This window comes from Mesocricetus auratus, unplaced genomic scaffold, assembly GCF_017639785.1.
Source record: "Mesocricetus auratus isolate SY011 unplaced genomic scaffold, BCM_Maur_2.0 Super-Scaffold_100676, whole genome shotgun sequence".
NCBI classification, from domain to species: Eukaryota; Metazoa; Chordata; class Mammalia; order Rodentia; family Cricetidae; genus Mesocricetus; species Mesocricetus auratus.
Genome location: NW_024429266.1, coordinates 70,547,797 through 70,564,703, shown reverse-complemented (window position 1 = coordinate 70,564,703; position 16,907 = coordinate 70,547,797). Strand labels below are relative to the sequence as shown.

Sequence of the window (16,907 nt, the reverse complement as noted above, 5' to 3'; positions counted from 1 at the left end):
CTTTAATGCCGCCATGGGAAGAGCCTTCCCCCATCAATCACAAATTAAGAAAATAGTCCACAAGTGTGCCCACAGCATGTAGAGTTTCCCTCCTCTCAAATTAGTTTAGTTTGTGTCAAGCTCATAAAATTATCCAGGATAGTCTTATTTCACATTATTTTACAATGTCCTCAAAGTTCATCCATGTGCAGCATGTGCCCAAATTTAAAAATTTCTAACACTGAATGAAATCAAATTTTACCAATTGTCCATTGAACAGTATTCAAATTATATTCACCTTTTGATTTTTTTTTTAGGAAAACTATCTTTTTTGGGACTGCTTACAGAGCAACTAACAGGAGAGAGCCATGTCACCCTTGTCTGGACAAGATTACCCATAGCTCCATGGGTAAAGCCCAACCCACTCCTGTTAATCTCCCATGCTTTAGCCTCTATAGCATCAGCTGAGACCATGAAGCAATTAGGGCAGAGTTACAAGGAAAATACAGGAGGGAGCAGCCTACATCCGTCTCCTCCCTCCCTGCTTCTAGGCTAGAAAGTCAACAGTCAGTACACTCATCTGGGAGTTACTTGCAGGTCCTTCCAGATGGTCTGATGCAGATGATGGTCATGGTGCTCTGAAGATAATGCCATATGAATTGGCCAAAGACTCATACATACATATTCGAAACTATGCTGAGTGCTCCCGACACCTGCTTTCTCTCCCCCCTGGCATCCTATTTGTGGGAGGTTCACGTCAACAGTCCATTGTCAGAGCAGGAGAAATCATAGGGCATCCTCAGAACTGTGTCATTTCCCTTTATGAGTTTAGCTCTGACCCAGAATTGGTCTATGCAAGATACACCAAGAAAGGGTTCCTTTGACTGATGGTTTCCCAGCCTGGAAGCCCAATCTGTTGCAGTCTCCTGTGAAGACATCTACCGGTGCTTCCCATCACAGAAGGTGTGTAGCCTACCTCTACAACTACATGAAGATTCCATCCAGGGGTCCCATTCCCAGGACCTATCTATCTAAGCTACCAAAGCCCCAAACTTGACACCACAGCCCCATGGAGCATCCATTCTCTTCATGCAATTGCACGAGACACTGCAGATCCAACCTTTGCATTAATTCTGAGGAAGAGGCCATGTGCAAATTATAAGGTGACTCAAATCCAGGATCCAAAGTCCACTTTCATTTGTCAGCATATTGCACCACGGTTGGTTCAGATGACTAGGAATGTCCACTGGTGGCCAAAAGGTCTCAGGGGCAGGCGATGAATCTGTGTCCGCTTAGCTCAAGTCCATCTCTGTGAGTGGCAGGGAGATTTTGGGGGTCCGATCCAAGAGTCTACAGGCCTGTGAACTGACTGGTTTCTATTTCTTAGTAGCATATGTGGGCATTGTGGGGTGGAGTGTTAAGATTTCTGAGGCAGCATAAAAAGACAGAAGGCAGAAAAAGACAAGGGTCAGTAAAGAAACTGCGATGTGACCACTCCATTGCAGGAAAGGTTTTTATTGTGGGTAAAAGAGGGGAGAAAAAAATCCAGAAGTACCTGGAAGAGTCCAGAACAGAGAGAAAAGAAAGCAGACCGGGCATGGCTAGGGCTGGGGAAGTGGGAGTGTGGGGGAGAAGGCCGAGATAGCAAGAGATGGAGCGTAGTGAGATAGCCCAAGAAAGATCGAGAGAGCACAGGGTGGACCAATCATGGGGATTATAGGGGGGATGAGTTTCGTGGGGGAGGGACTCCTTTTAGGGATGGAAAACCAGTTTCCCAAGTTCCTGAGGAATGCTGGCTTTTGTCACACCTCCTATAGTTCAGCATGAGCTATATGAGGGGCCTGAGACCTTGATCCATCTCTCCAGCCCCTAAAAAATGCTGATTTATTTTGTGTGATGGGGGAGGGGGCAGCATTGCCAAGGTCAGTAGACACCATGTGGATCCTGGGGATCAAACTCAGGTCCAGGCATGATGACAGGTACTCTTTACCCTCTGAGCCAGACCAGCAGCCCTAACCGGTAGGTTGTGTATACCAGCATACACTTGTCTTTGAGTCATTTCCTTATGAGAGCTGCTGTACCACATAAACCTTCTGTTAAGTAAACATATGCTTTTTTTTTTTTTTGAGACAGGGTTTCTCTGTATTGCTTTGGAGATTGTACTGGAACTGGCTCTGTAGACCAGGCTGGCCTCGAACTCACTGAGATCCACCTGTCTCTGCCACCAACGCCCAGCTGTGCATAAGATTTTTAAAAAGGAGTTATTGCCTTTAATCCCAGCACTCAGGAGGCAGAGGCAGGAGGATCTCTGTAAGTTCCAGGCCAGCCTGATCTACAAAGTGAGTTCCAGGACAGCCAGAGCTACACAGAGAAACCCAGTCTCAAAAAAACAAACAAAAAGATTTATAGTATTTTTAAATTATATGCATGTGTGTTTCTGAGCATGCGTGTGTGTGATCATGAGTATAGGTGCCTTTGGAGACTACAGGAGTTGTAGTCCCTGGAGCTTGAGGACAGGCAATTGTGAGCAGCCAGTCATCACTGCTGGAAACCAAACCTGGGTCCTTTGAAAGAGCAGCAAGCACTGAACAGCTGGGCCATCTCTCCAGCCCCAGTTAGAATGCTTTTATTTTGCTGGTCTTTGTAATGTCAGTTTAATTCTCGGGTCCATGGTGTAAGGATTCAGGCATTATGGTGGCCTGCCCCTGTCACCTGGCAGAATGCACTCAGGCAGTACCCTGGTCAGCCCAGGGTTCCATGATTGCTTAATCTGCAAGCAGGTGCAAAGTACCTCTTTAAAAGAAAGAGTGCTAAATAAAAAAAAAAAAAAAAGAGTGCTGTCGCTCATGCTTTCTTTCCTGCTGTTCCCCCTGAGGCAAGACAGGACTTTTCCTGTCTCCCTCTTCTCTTCTATCCTCCCCCTCTCTCCCCTTCCTTCCCTCCCTCCTCTCTCTGTCTCTTTACCTCGGTTCTCTTTCCTTCCCCCACCTTTCCCTTTCTAATAAAATTTCTCACTTAAGCTCTGTCTGGCATGTTTGCCTCCCTCCTTCATCAACTTCGTCCATCCGCCATGGAATCCGCCAAGGTTCCCCTCTCGTTTTATCATAACGAATGGTAGGGGGCAAAAAAGTTAGAGGTAAAAATTTGCCTTCTCTGTCAGGTCTCAAAGAAACCTGGGACAAATGGCTAACTATTAAAAGTATCCAATCCGATGTCGGTCCGCTCTCCCAGCATCACTTGGTACCTGTGGCTCTTCCCAGACCTTCTCACCCCACCCCCTACCCTAAACCTAAGCTTCACTTCCCCCAGCTTCTCTTGCCTATATAACCTCAGCCGTTTTGGTTATACTCTCTCGGCTCTTCTCTTGGCCTCTTGGTCCGCTTACACCACCAACCCAACCCCTCCCTCACCCACGCACCCCTCCTTCATGGCCCTGTCCACTCTGCACCCTTCCTGATGCCTCTGGCTGTTCTCTCCCTCATATTTACAATAAACCTGGTCCCCAAGCATACCCAGAAGTAGGCATGTCCTCATTTTTCATTCATCTGATGTCAAAACCTGGGAGTAGCATAGATGCGCTCCCATCCAAGGGACGCAGCCGCTCTGAACCAAGCTGCTGATTTGACTTGCCTGAAGTGTGTGCAGATCACCGGTTTTGACTCTGGATTCTAGAATCTCTAGCCTCCACCTCCCTCCGCCTGCTCTAACCACCCATCTCTCCTTGCCGGCTCTGTGAGTATCCTCTCTGGTCCCTAGAGCCTACTACCTGGGCACATTGCTGCCTCCCTGGCCTGCTGCTCCCATGTGGACATCTCTCTTTTTAAAGATACCTACTCCTCTCCCTCTATTGGAACCTTCCGTTTTTTCCAAAAAGCTCTCCCACTCCATCTCTTCAGCGGCTTTCTCTGCTCCTCCTCTAATGGATAAGCATCAGCCCAGAGCTGTCTGCTTTTATTACTACAAACGCCATGCCAGTATGCCAGGACACTGTCACATGGACAGGTACAGCTCTTCTCCTCGAATTGGGACAACTCTCTCAATCCACTTGGGGATGCCCCAGATTGAAATTCTTGTCCACTTACCCCCTTGTTCCCTCTCAGTGCCCTCCTGGGTCATGGACCCTTTCCTTGCTGCCTTCCCGTCAGGGCCACCTGGAGATTCCTTGCCTCCCAGTAGGAGCTGCAGTCCTGTAGCTTCCCTAAGGCCTCTGGCCTTGCATTAGAATCCTCCTTTGGGCAGAGCTCCTATACTTGGCAACTGCTCCCTCCCAGCTCTCTGCTGTGGTCCAGTGGCTTCTTTACGTCCCCCTGAGCTATTACTGTGACCTCTTCCTCACCTCCCACTCTGAGCTGCCTGCACAATCTCTTCCTCACACCCTTCCGGGCCTCATATGACCCTTCCTCTCTTCCTTCCCAGATTCAGATTTTATTACAGCTTCACTATCTTGCTGCAAACAGCTTGGCCTCATTACAGCCCAGTCAATGGCCAAACATTGACACACTCGATTTTCTACTTCTCTCACATGGCAACAGCCTCTGCCACTGCACAAACACAAGATCCCTAAATCCCTTGTATGTAAACTTGCTCTGCTCCACACTCCTTAAGGTCTCTTATCTCTAAGGTTCTTCTGTTTCCACTCTTAAATGCCTTTTATCTCAATGATTTCTTTGCTCTCTGTGTCAAGTTTAAAAATCGTGGTTAATGCTCGGCGGTGGCGCACGCCTTTAATCCCAGCACTCCGGGGGCAGAGACAGGCAGATCTCTGTGAGTTCGAGGCCAGCCTGGTCTTCAAGAGCTAGTTCTGGGACAGCCTCCAAAGCCACAGAAAACCCTGTCTCAAAAAAAAAAAAATCCTGGTTAATGAAAAGTTTAATGGAAACCCACCACTGGTGATGCAATAAGCAAATCGAACCGAATTAATAAAGCTGAACCAAGCATTCCTGGGCAGCCCCAGGGGAACAGAAAACCAGAAACCATGAGGTGAATCCAGAGGTGGGGGCTTTTAATGCCCTCTGGGGATAGAGATGCCAATGGTGGGCTTTTTAGGGGCAGAGTCTGGACTGAGGTGACTCCAGGGGAGGGCCCGCCCTTGGCACCCTGAAGGTGGGGTTTGGAACAGGGCTACCAAACAAATATTCTGCTCTCAAAAAAATTTTGTTTTCTTCTTAGAACTTTTGTGTAAACTCTGTTTCAAAATGTCTAAGTTCATGAAGGGTGTAGCTAAAAACAATCTGCAACAAAATTTAGCTTAAAACTTATAGAAAGCCGGGCGTTGGTGGCGCACGCCTTTAATCCCAGCACTCCGGAGGCAGAGGCAGGCAGATCTCTGTGAGTTCGAGGCCAGCCTGGTCTACAAGAGCTAGTTCCGGGACAGCCTCCAAAGCCACAGAGAAACCCTGTCTCGAAAAACCAAAAAAAAAAAAAACCAAAAAAAGAAACTTATAGAAAAAGGTTTATAGTTTAAAATGTACATGTGGGTACTTTTAATTTGCTACAACATACTTGTTCCGTTGGAACCTCCAGCTCTACCCTACATGATCCAGAAAGTTCTATATTCCTGTGTCTCTAACCCCTGCCCATTCAGAGACCTTCTGAACAAAGGAAACGTGCCAAAAAGCCCAGTTCTGCATTCTTGGCAGCTACTGCAGCTTCCTCCCCTGAAGTTGCCAGCTGCCCAAGTCCCCGCCTAAAGTGCTCAGCTTTGATTATACGTGAGCATAAATCCAGCTTGTGGCAGACATGACATCACCCCTCACCTACAACCTATATAATCTCCCTGGTTTAGTTTGGATGTGTGGCTTCTGCCTCAATCTCTGGAACTGGAGAACTCACTCACCTGGGAGTTGCTTTGCTCAAATAATCTTTTATACTTTTACAATTCCCTTTGATCTGGCTTACCGCATGGGTGGGGCCGAGGGGACCTATTATTGCTAAGATATCTTAAATGGCAACCATATGACTTGCCTCCATCTTGGCTGATGACCTCATTAGGATGGAAGCAAACATGTGGCTGGCAGCCATCTTTACTAGGGTTAAAAGTGAGTACATGCCATGAGACTTCCCCACCATCTTGGTTAAGAAGACCACATTGCATAAACCAACTAAGGCAATGATTATAAAACTTCTTTTGAGCAAAGACTTTTTAATAAATATATTTTACACACTGGAGAATAATGCAATGCTGCCTGCATTGGATGCAATGCTGGGCCACAAGTCTGAACATTCCTTTCCTGTGATAACAGAACCTTTCATTTCACCTTTATTGTTTACTATGACCCCTGCATTGTCTTCAAAATAAAGAAACACCCCATCTTTTCTTCGATATGACTGTCATTGTGGAATTGCCACTGCTGAATGGACCTGTTTTCTTAGTTCTGGTTTGCCTTTCTTAACGGTGGCCATCACCATGTCGCCCATGCCAGCAGCAGGAAGTCTGTTCAGCTGTCCCTTGATGCCCTTCACAGAGATGATACACAAATTTTTGGCTCCCGTATTGTCAGCAGAGTTGATCACAGCTCCTACCAGAAGAAGGAATTTCGCTCCAGAGGACCCACTACGTCCTGGATTCGACATCTTGGCTGCCCAGAAAGGATTGTAAAACTTCTTAGTCCTACTGAGTTCTCTGCTTATCATTGTATCTCCTGAAGGGCCCAGACCCTCACCCAGCCACCTGTTTTGGCAGCCATGACAGGCTGCAGAAAAGACCCAGTAAGATGTAGGCCCCTGACTCAGCAACATGTGCTGTGCCCCGACCTTGTCTTAATCACCAATATCCTCCATGCGGCAAGGAGCCAATCAGAAGTTAGCTTGCAGGCTTTGGATGCGCTTTACTGATAATAGTGGAATGCAGACATAGCAACTGCCCTGGGAAGGCCTGTAGGTACAGCAACCGTTCTGCAGTTGCAGCTGACCAATCAACTCAGGACAGGTTCCCTCAGCCAGGAGGTGCACCAATCCTGAGACGGCTGCTATGCAATTAGTGAACCCCCCCAAACGCTTGCCTTGCTTTGCCCCAATATATATCCTGTCCCACTGCTGCTCGGAGTCCCTCCTACTCTACCCTCTCTGTTGGATGGACAGAGGACCCGAGTTAACTTGTAAATTAAAAAGACTCTGCTTTTGCATTGGATCTGGTCTCTTGGTGGTTTTGAGGGTTCAAAGTCTAGGCACAATACTTCCTTTCAGGCTAAAGAGACAACAGGAGGGCTCCAAAATATTTCAAATTAGGATAGATTTTTATGTGATGATAAATTGCTAAGGTTTAAAGTATACTCAGGATAATGGAAACTGACTTAGAGGTGATTGTCTACTTATGTCTTTGCTAACTGTTCAACACCAGGATTCTAGATATTTTGATGAGTTAAATTTATAAATTCCTAACATTTACTCAGATTAACAAAAGTTGACATAGAGATGTCTTTGCTAACTAACTGTTCAACACAAGGATTCTAGAAAATCTACATAAGGACAACATATGTTTGATAAATAATGCATATTTGATAAATAAGACTTATAAATTCCTAAGGTGTAAGGTATCCTGTGCTATGCAGGATGATCAAAGAAAGAAGGTCACTCCAAGATGTAATTCAGGTCCCCTGACATCAGGAAGAACAGTTCAGGAACTTGATAGGCCTGCAGAGGCATAGTTATGGATTGCTATACAAAAGTTGGTTTGGGGGTAAAAGAAGTTCCTTGTACCAAAGCCTGATCTAATCCAAATGTTTTGTGAAGGAAAACATCACACCCCTGCCAATTCAGTCCTTATTGTGCACTGGTTGCAGTACTCAGTACCACAAGATGCTCCAGGTGTTCTAGGACAGTCTGGCAAGTTTCCCTGTCTCCCTATGGACTGTATTTATAGTTTATAAACTTTAATGTATAGTTTAAAGTCTTATTTTAATACTAAAGGACTTTTGATTAAATCTTCATTTCAAAATTTTAAGGTTCATACTTAACAGAAATAAAACTAAAATTCTAATCTTGTATAAGCTGCTAACTTGTAATCTGTTAAAGATATTTAAGATGTGCAAGTTACTGGTCAATCACATCATACATTATCAAGTTCTTTAATGTGCTTAGAACTAGGCTCACCATCATGCTAAATACAAATGTGATTCATTATCAGGGACAAGCTTTATTTAGCCTCCTGTATTTGTTTTCAAGGTTAACCCTAAAGCAAGTAACTAAAAACAAATAAAGTTTGTTCAGTTCGGATATACTTAATAGGTAATGGTTCTCGAACTCCTCAGAGATCTGCTAAAAATGGCATTTTAAATGTTTAATGAAAAGAAGTGTCTCATGACAGACAGAAATGCCAGCTCCTACCAGTGACCCTAAGTTCCCAAAGAAGACGATGGGACACAGATGACAACACCTGTGATAACTCACTAACCACTGAGCAAAGAACCTCCCCATGTCTCACCTGCCCCCAGGGCTCCGCCCAAATGGTGGACACTGTTGGGTTGATTGCCCTACTTTGCCTGACCACAATAGGTCAGTTTTCCCAAGTTCTTCCTCTCCAGGAAAGTCTCTTGCATCTTCTGGGACTGGCAACTGAAGTCTGATGCTGCCTTGAGCCCTCGGCCCACAACGAAGCCACTGAGACCATGGGAGCCTAGGGTACTGTTCAGGTAGTGCTAAATCTCTTCCATTTTAATTGACACATAGGCCATTTGAATTATACTTTCTGCTGTAATTTAGCCTTCTCGGATCTCTGATGATGTTGGTGGCTGACTGTAGCTTTATGTTAACAACTGCAAGCAAAACAGCTCCTCCCGCAAGACTGCAGCTGTCTGAACAGTTCGTCTCAGAGGTAAAATCAGGCCTCATTTGTCTAGAGCTACTAGTTCTCCTGCTGAAAAAGTCAGACAGACCCAGACACAGTTTACCTAGCTGGCAGACTTCACTGTGAAAAAGATAAACTCACAAGACACGTGCCAAGGAACTGGCTTTGCAGTGACGGCTCTCAGCAGCCAACCACTAATGTCTCATGGTAAACGATTGGATGGAAAGGCAAGGTTTAACGTTTATGTAAAAGTGAACTAGGGAACTCGTTTATGGTGTGTAGATGCAAGCTGTAAAGGTCTAAGGAAGAGATTTAAGGCATATGAAAAATTAGAAAATGTTTCAAACTTCTTCCCCTCTCTGTGCTATTATCATAATGAGACTTCAAGAGTTCAGAGTTTTAACACTAATGAATGGAGGTCTGATAAGCTATTACCCTAACCAAATTTCCTTTGGTTGTCTTCTAAGTATGAACAAAATGTGCTTCCCACTGTGCCAAAAACATCAGTGTCTAATCTATACATCCAGTGCTCTAGGCAACAGGAGAAAGTGTGTTGATGCTTTAAATCCAAAACCAAGATTGTGCTATGACTCAAAAATGTGAGTCTACTGCTTTTTCTACAATGTGGATTTCAGTACAGATTGCAAACAATAATAATGCTAATATATCTAAAACTTTTATCACCTTTTATAAACTTAAAAATTCATGTAAGTTTCAGGGAGTCAACTTGGATCCACTTCTAGTAGGTCAGACTCCAGATAAGTACTCCTGTCAATCAACAACATTAAGATTCCCCACCTGCCTATTACTGAGGGTGGGATCTCTCGATCTTGCCCCGTCCTGATCTTGGGACTCCTTCCCTCCCTGCAACGACCAGGGTCATGGGCCTGGGAGTTTCCAATGTACATCCAAGATTTTCCCCTAAGCTTTTTAACTTTACCTTCTGTCCGTCATCTGTATCTGTCTCAGCAGATCTCCAATCAACTGAAGAGAGCAAATTGCTTCTGATGGAATTTCCAACCAACCTGTGCCCCTGCATCTTAAACTGCTCTAAAACTGTCTGCAACATATCAGCCCCAGGTGTTTCTTCAGAACCTGCATTCCAGACTGTTCCAAATTGGCTGGAAGTCCTGCAAAGCCTGGGTAGCTAGTGAAACAGATGTCCCCCAGGCTGCACACCTCTCTCTCTTTCTGTCCTTTGATCATTGTTCTAGCCTTCTAGGGCCCCAACAACGATGCCCCATTTTCAGCAGGAAATAGTTCTCAAAGAGATTATGTTGCCCTTTATCAACAAAAGACTGGAATGTTAGGTCTCAAAGAGACCTGGGACAAACAGCTTACATATCAAAGTGGATGTTTCTTTACAAAATGTTCTCACTTTTATTAAGAAAAAAAAAGATTGTTTACATAAAATCCAACTATAGCCTGGAGATGTAGCTCCACTGGTAGAGTGTTTGTCTAGCATGCATGAAGCCTGGTTTTGATTCCCCAGGATGCAGAAACTGGGGCATGACGGCACACACCTATAGCCTAAGCCTGCTGATCTGAGTTCCATCCCGGCACTCTACACAGTAAGAGGAAAGAACTGACTCTCAAAAGTTCTCTAGCCAGGTAGTGATGGCACAAGCCTTTAATCCAAGAGGCAGAAGCAGGTGGATCTCTAGAACTTCAAGAAGTTCCAGGTCAGCCTGGTCTACAGAGCAAGTTCCAGGGCAGCCATGAAACCTTGTCTCAAAAAACAAACAAACAAACAAACAAAAAAGTTATTCTCTAACTGCCACATAAAATGTAAAAAGAATTTTTAAAAAACTAACTCTTTTTATTCTTAACTTTTAAATAATGCTTATTTACTTAGTGTGTGTGTGCTTGGTTTGTATGGGCACATGTGGAAATCAGGGGACAGCCTGTGGGAGTCAGTTCCCTGTTTCCATGTTGTGAAACCTGGACATCAAACTCAGGTCATCGGGTTTGGAGGCAAATACCTTTAGCCACTGAAATGCTATCATTATACTCTCTGGATATTGAAGGCAAGAAAACAACTGACTTAGAAAACAAACTTCTAAGTAGAACAAATATAAGAATATAATATTCATCGTTGCAACTGTGTCCAGCTTGTTTGAGTAATATGGAAGCCTTTAGGTTCAGCAGTGGAAATGAATGGTGGAAAAGTCAACGTCACCTTAGGTTAAATACCCAACAATGCAGTCACCTTAGATTAAAGACCCAACAATGCAGTCACCTTAGGTTAAATACCCAACAATGCAGTCACCTTAGGTTAAATACCCAACAATGCAGTCACCTTAGATTAAAGACCCAACAATGCAGTCACCTTAGGTTAAATACCCAACAATGCAGTCACCTTAGGTTAAATACCCAACAATGCAGTCACCTTAGATTAAGGACCCAACAATGCAGTCACCTTAGATTAAATACCCAACAATGCCATGCTTTTGAACCTGCAGGACAACCTTGCTGACTGTCAAATAAAGATAACTGATTTCACTACACAGGAATCAGACAGCATCCAACCAAGTATAGTGGCTCACACCTGCTTGTAAGCTCAGCACTCGGGGAGCAAGAAGATCATGAGTTCAAGGGCAGCCTAGGTTGCGTACAAGGCCCTATGTCCAAAAGCAAAATAGAAAGTTAGACAGAATCATTGCTATCTGGGAGCAGCCTACATAAGCCATACCTCAGGGTGACCATGAATCCTTAATGTAAATTGGGTCTAGAATGTTTCCTGAAGGACTGTGTATTGAAGTTGTTATCCTGAGCCCATGGAGCTAGTGGAGGTAGTGGAAACTTAAGGAGATGGGACCATTTGGAAGATCTTAAGTCCTAGTCATTGGAGGTGTGCCTTCCATGGGTGTTAAGGGACCCCAGTTCCTTCCTTCCTTCCCTACTCACTGCTTCCCTTCCTTCCTTTCTTCCATTTTTTTCTTTCTAGTTCTTTTAAGGGCCTCATGAGGACCAGGCCCCAAACTTGTCACGTAACTAAGGATGACCTTGAATTTCTGATCTTCCTGTCTTCACCTCCCAAGTACCAGGACTACAAGCAGGTGCCACTATACCTCCTCTCTCCCCTCTCTTCTTTTCTTTTCCCTCTCCACTCCCCCTCCCCTCCCCTCCTCTTGCTTTACAGCTCATACTGGCCCAAAATTCACTCTGTAGGCAAAGTTGTGTAATGGATTTTTCTTTGGGCTGCCAGCTCACAAATAACACCATGGAGACTTATTATTAATTATGAAAGCTCAGCTTACAGCTTAGACTTGTTCCTAACTAGCTCTTACAACTTAAATTAGCCCATAGTTTTATGAATCTACATTATACCATATGGCTTTTACCTCTGTCTTATTCTGTGTGTCTGACTCATTCTGTGTCTAACTGCCTTCTCTGCCTCTCTTCTTCCCAGAGTCCTCTCTGCGCCTGAAAGTCCCTCCTATACCTCCTGCCTAGCGATTGGCTATTTAGCTCTTTATTAAACCAATCAGAAGGCACCTTGGCAAAGACATATCTTCACAGTGTACAAAAACATTATTCCAGGGCTGGAGAGATGGCTCAGAGGTTAAGAGCACTGGCTGCTCTTCTAGAGGTCCTGAGTTCAATTCCCAGGCCCCAGGCTCAAAACCATCTGTAAGGAGATCTGGTGCCCTCTTCTAGCCTGCAAGCATACATGCAGGCAGAATACTGTATACTTTTTTTTTTCTTTTGGTTTTTACAAGACAGGGTTTCTCTGTATTGTTTTGGAGGCTGTCGGTCCGGCCCAGCTTCGAACTCACAGAGATCCGCCTGCCTCTGCCTCCCGAGTGCTGGGATTAAAGGCGTGCGTCACCACTGCCTGGCTTTTTTTTTTTGAATACTGTATACTTAATAAATAAATCTTAAAAAAAGAAAAACTAAAGGTTATTCCACAACATTCCACCATTTTGTCTAAATAAAAAGGAAATGGTTTTAACTCTAACATAGTAAAACTATATACACTAAGAACAATTATCAGGTAAGAATTATAGTCACAATTTCCAGTCCATATGTATTGGGTAAATTTGGGAAAAGTACTGTACTATCTATCCTATCTTAGGGTGTCCAAAGTTTTATGCATAATTTCTTTTCTCTCCTAATTTGTATTACAACCCAAAACTAAACTATCTTTTTAGGCCTGAAACTTTTTTTAGATAAACAGTTTAAGCTTTTGTTTTGTTTTGTTTTTGTTTCTTGTTTTTCGAGACAGGGTTTCTCTGTGGCTTTGGAACCTGTCCTGGAATTCACTCTTCAGACCAGGCTGGCCTTGAACTCACAGAGATCTGCCTGCCTCTGCCTCCTGAGTGCTGGGATTAAAGGCGTGTACCACCAACACCCGGCTCTTGTGAGTTTCTTTTCTGAATGTGGTAACAAGGGAAACTGTAAAGCTATAACTATCTTATCTTCAACTCCATCAGAGACCCAAGAAGGATATAATATTACCTGAGTAAACAGGAAGTGCAGAACAAGCAAGTTCCAAAACTATAAAAATGACAGAGACATCTGGCTGCCTGGACAGTCACCCCAAGGATCCTCTGCAATGTTGGGGCATCCATCTTCGAGCTATGGGCCTAGAATATGTGACAGATTTTTCTATGAAACAGGAATGTCACCAGTCGAAGCAAGGGCAGTTTCTTTGCCCAGTGGCTAACTTTGCAAACTCCATATGGAGGTTCTCAATAATCATCATCCTTTTTTGAAGTTGAAAGACCTCGGCATCAAAGCGCCGGGCATTGAACCGAACCCTCTGCCCAAGAACCGGGGCCAGACCACTGGCTGCAAATGCAAGAGGTGATTTATTGAGTACACAGGCGCCTGCGGATGCTACTGCAACTCGGGTGCAGAGCATACCGGGCTTGTAGGGAGCACAATATTTATAGAGTTTTAATGGTTACATAAGTATCAGCATAGCAACAGGCATTTCATTGGCTCATCTTGGGGGCAGGGGTAGTTCCCACGGACTAAGTTTCCTGGTATTACCTCATGAAAGACCCCGGCATGCTTCAGCAATTATTATCCGGGTCCCATGACTACTATGGTGATCATAGACACAACTGGGGGCAGGGGTAGTTGCCAAGGACTAGGTGTCCTGGCATTGCCACATAAAAGACCCTGGCACGCTTCAGCAATTATTATCTGGGTCCCATGACTGCTCTGGTGACCACAGATCCTGTTTGACATCCTGCCAGCTAGACGAGGCACCTGGTCTGGGTTTCTTTCATTAGGCAACGGCCTGGCCTTGCTTTTCTTTTCCTAGGGGTTCCTGGGTAGGGGTCTTTCAAAGTAAATTGGTGTCACCAAGAGTAGATATGTCTCATTGTTATGAAAAGCCTTATGTTATTAAAACGTTTTTTCTTTATTTATTTAAATTAGAAACAAGCTTGCTTCACATGTCAATCCCAGCTCCCTCACCCTCCTCTCCTACCCCTTATTAAAACATTTTAAATGCCACATTCTCAAGGTCTTTGAAGTGCTTGAAGACCATCTATCTAAAATATGTATCTTTTTGACCCTGAAAAAATACCTAACATGGCCACAAATTAGATGCTAGATGACTAATTACTAACATGTATTTTTTAATTGTCCTAAATAATTTGTAATAATAACTTTCAAAGACTAGAAATTTATATTACATTGTTAAATGAGTTGTATAGGTTCAATACCTTAAACAAAAGTAGAAACATATATACAGTATAACAAAAATAACCTTGCTGGGCAGTGATGGTGCACACCTTTAGTCCTAGCACTCAGGAAACAGAGGCAGACGGATCTCTGTGAGTTCAAGACTAGCCTGGACTACAAGAGCTAGTTACAGGACAGCCTCCAAAGCCACAGAGAAACCCTGCCTCCGGGGGAAAAACAAAACAAAACAAAAAACCTTAAATCTGTACCAATATACAAAAATCCATACCAATGTAAAGTATTTGAGATTCATAGTTGCCTTTTAGTTTAAAGTAGATTCAATAATCTACCCTTTTGCCCTATCATTCCTATATCCCCTTTTTTTCTTTTCAGAAACAGATCCTTGAATCTAACCTCCCTTGCTTAGTTTCCTCCCTTACCATGACCATCAACAATTTGCAACCAACTCCCCTAAATGATGGCAAACATCCATAACCCACCAAACAACCAAAAATCACCCACCCCACCTCTTAAGAATGTGGGAATCATCCTTTTAAAATTACTTTCTATTGTCTAGGGGCAATAGCATCTTTAGGGGACCCTGAAAAATTTAGATAAAGATCAAGTCCAGGGAGAGCTAGCATTGTCCGGTCTCAATGTGATGGGAGAGTACAAATTTTATCTGAAGGTCTAGCTAGAGTAGTCTGTGAGGCTGGACCATCTCAGCTAAATAGCTTTGAATCTGGATGCAGAGTTTTGAGGAAACTTCAACAGAGACCTGCTGAGAGGTTGGATTACCTGGGCTATTTGTTTTTATTGGTGTTTGGTTCTTTTGTTCTGATTAACACATAAACTTTTAAAGATAACATATATCCGTATTAACACATGTATGGAATATGCAGTGAGCACATGTCAGCTAAAAACAGTTTTTGTTCTATGTTTGACAAGGTAAAAGGCATTTGCTAACTTTGTAAGTCTGTTTGAACTGCATAACCAAACTGTAATATAAATCTCCATCTGTCCATATGAACAGATAGCACGTAATAATAAGTCATGAGGGCTCTGTAGTCAACAAGATTTATCATGTCTCTTCTAGTCTCAGAGCTGTTCCCATGTGGAAGGATCAGCATATACTTGCATCACCTGCCCCGTAGTCTTTCTTGGTTGCCCTTTTTATGTCTGTAGCCAAGATTTTCAGGAGGTCTCCCCCAGTCAAATATGACCCTCATTAATTTTGAAGAGAACCATACATTTTTATTTCCTGTGGAAACAAGGACATAACCTCTGTCCCAATGCAACATATTTTTTTACTTCCATTCTGAAAACATCTTAAAAATGTATAGGCTGGTTTAATTTAGCAGTTTCCATAAGCCAATATCTCTCAGTAGCTATGGTTTTTTTGTTCATTACCATTTAAAAAATTTAAAGTCCATAAAGTACCATACAGGATTCAGACACCCTGTGTATTTTTAATCTTTACGTGGCTTATTTTTTAATGTTATTTTACTCTCTTTAAAGACTATATTTTTAAACTATTTTTTCTATGACTGTCTATGCCCATTTTCTTTTCTTTCTTCATCATCTAAGCACACTTTAAAGCATACTGTACCTTTCTAGAGGTTTTCTGTGTTTGAACCTGCCTTTACTAAGGGCCTTCAGCATACTCTGACAGTGTGAGATGAATCTTAACCTGCCGTGTCAGCTGCCATGTGGCTCAGCCTAGCACATGGTGCTGGCACTTGGTGCTGGCTGGCTCAAGTCCACAGGCAACATCTGGGAACCTCATGTCTGTACACTGAGCACCAGTCTGCCCGAAAGACTGCAAACTAAGAATCCACATCCAGGGGCTGGAGAGATGGCTCAGTGATTAAGAGAACTGACTGCTCTTCCAGAGGTCCTGAATTCAATTCCCAGGACCTACATGTAATTAGATCTGGTGGCTCTTCTAACTTCCCAAGCATGAATGCAAACAGAACACTGTAAACATAATAAAAAAAGATATTTTAAAAAAGAATCCACATTCAGCTCCTTGGCCAGAAGGAAATTCTAGCCTCCACATTGGACGCCATATGCAACAGATTTTTCTTTGGGCCACCAGCTCACAAGTAATGACATGGAGACTTATTATTAATTATGAAAGCTCACCCTATAGCTTAGGCTTGTTCCTATCTAGCTCTTAAAACTTAAATCAACCCATTGTTTTATAAATCTACATTCTACTACATGGCTTTTACCTCTATCTCATTCTGTGTGCCAGACTTGTTCTGAGACTGGCTGGCTTCTCTGCCTCTCTTCTTCCCAAAGTCCTCTCTGTGTCTGGAGTTTCTGCCTATACCTCCTGCATATCTATCGAGCACTTAGCTATTTATTAAACCAATCAGAAGGTACCTTGGCAAAGACACGTTTTCACAGTATACAAAATGATTGTTCCACAACAAGGTTGACCTTGACCCCAGTATCCTGCTGCCTCAGCATCCTGAGTGCTGGGGTTACAGGCACCACA

The 16,907-nt window shown here is 43.6% G+C and overlaps 1 pseudogene; it reads right to left on the bottom strand.

Moving 5' to 3' along the window:
* Positions 1-6,135: 6,135 nt before the first annotated feature.
* On the bottom strand, positions 6,136-6,560 carry LOC121136497 (annotated as a pseudogene).
* Positions 6,561-16,907: the final 10,347 nt, after the last annotated feature.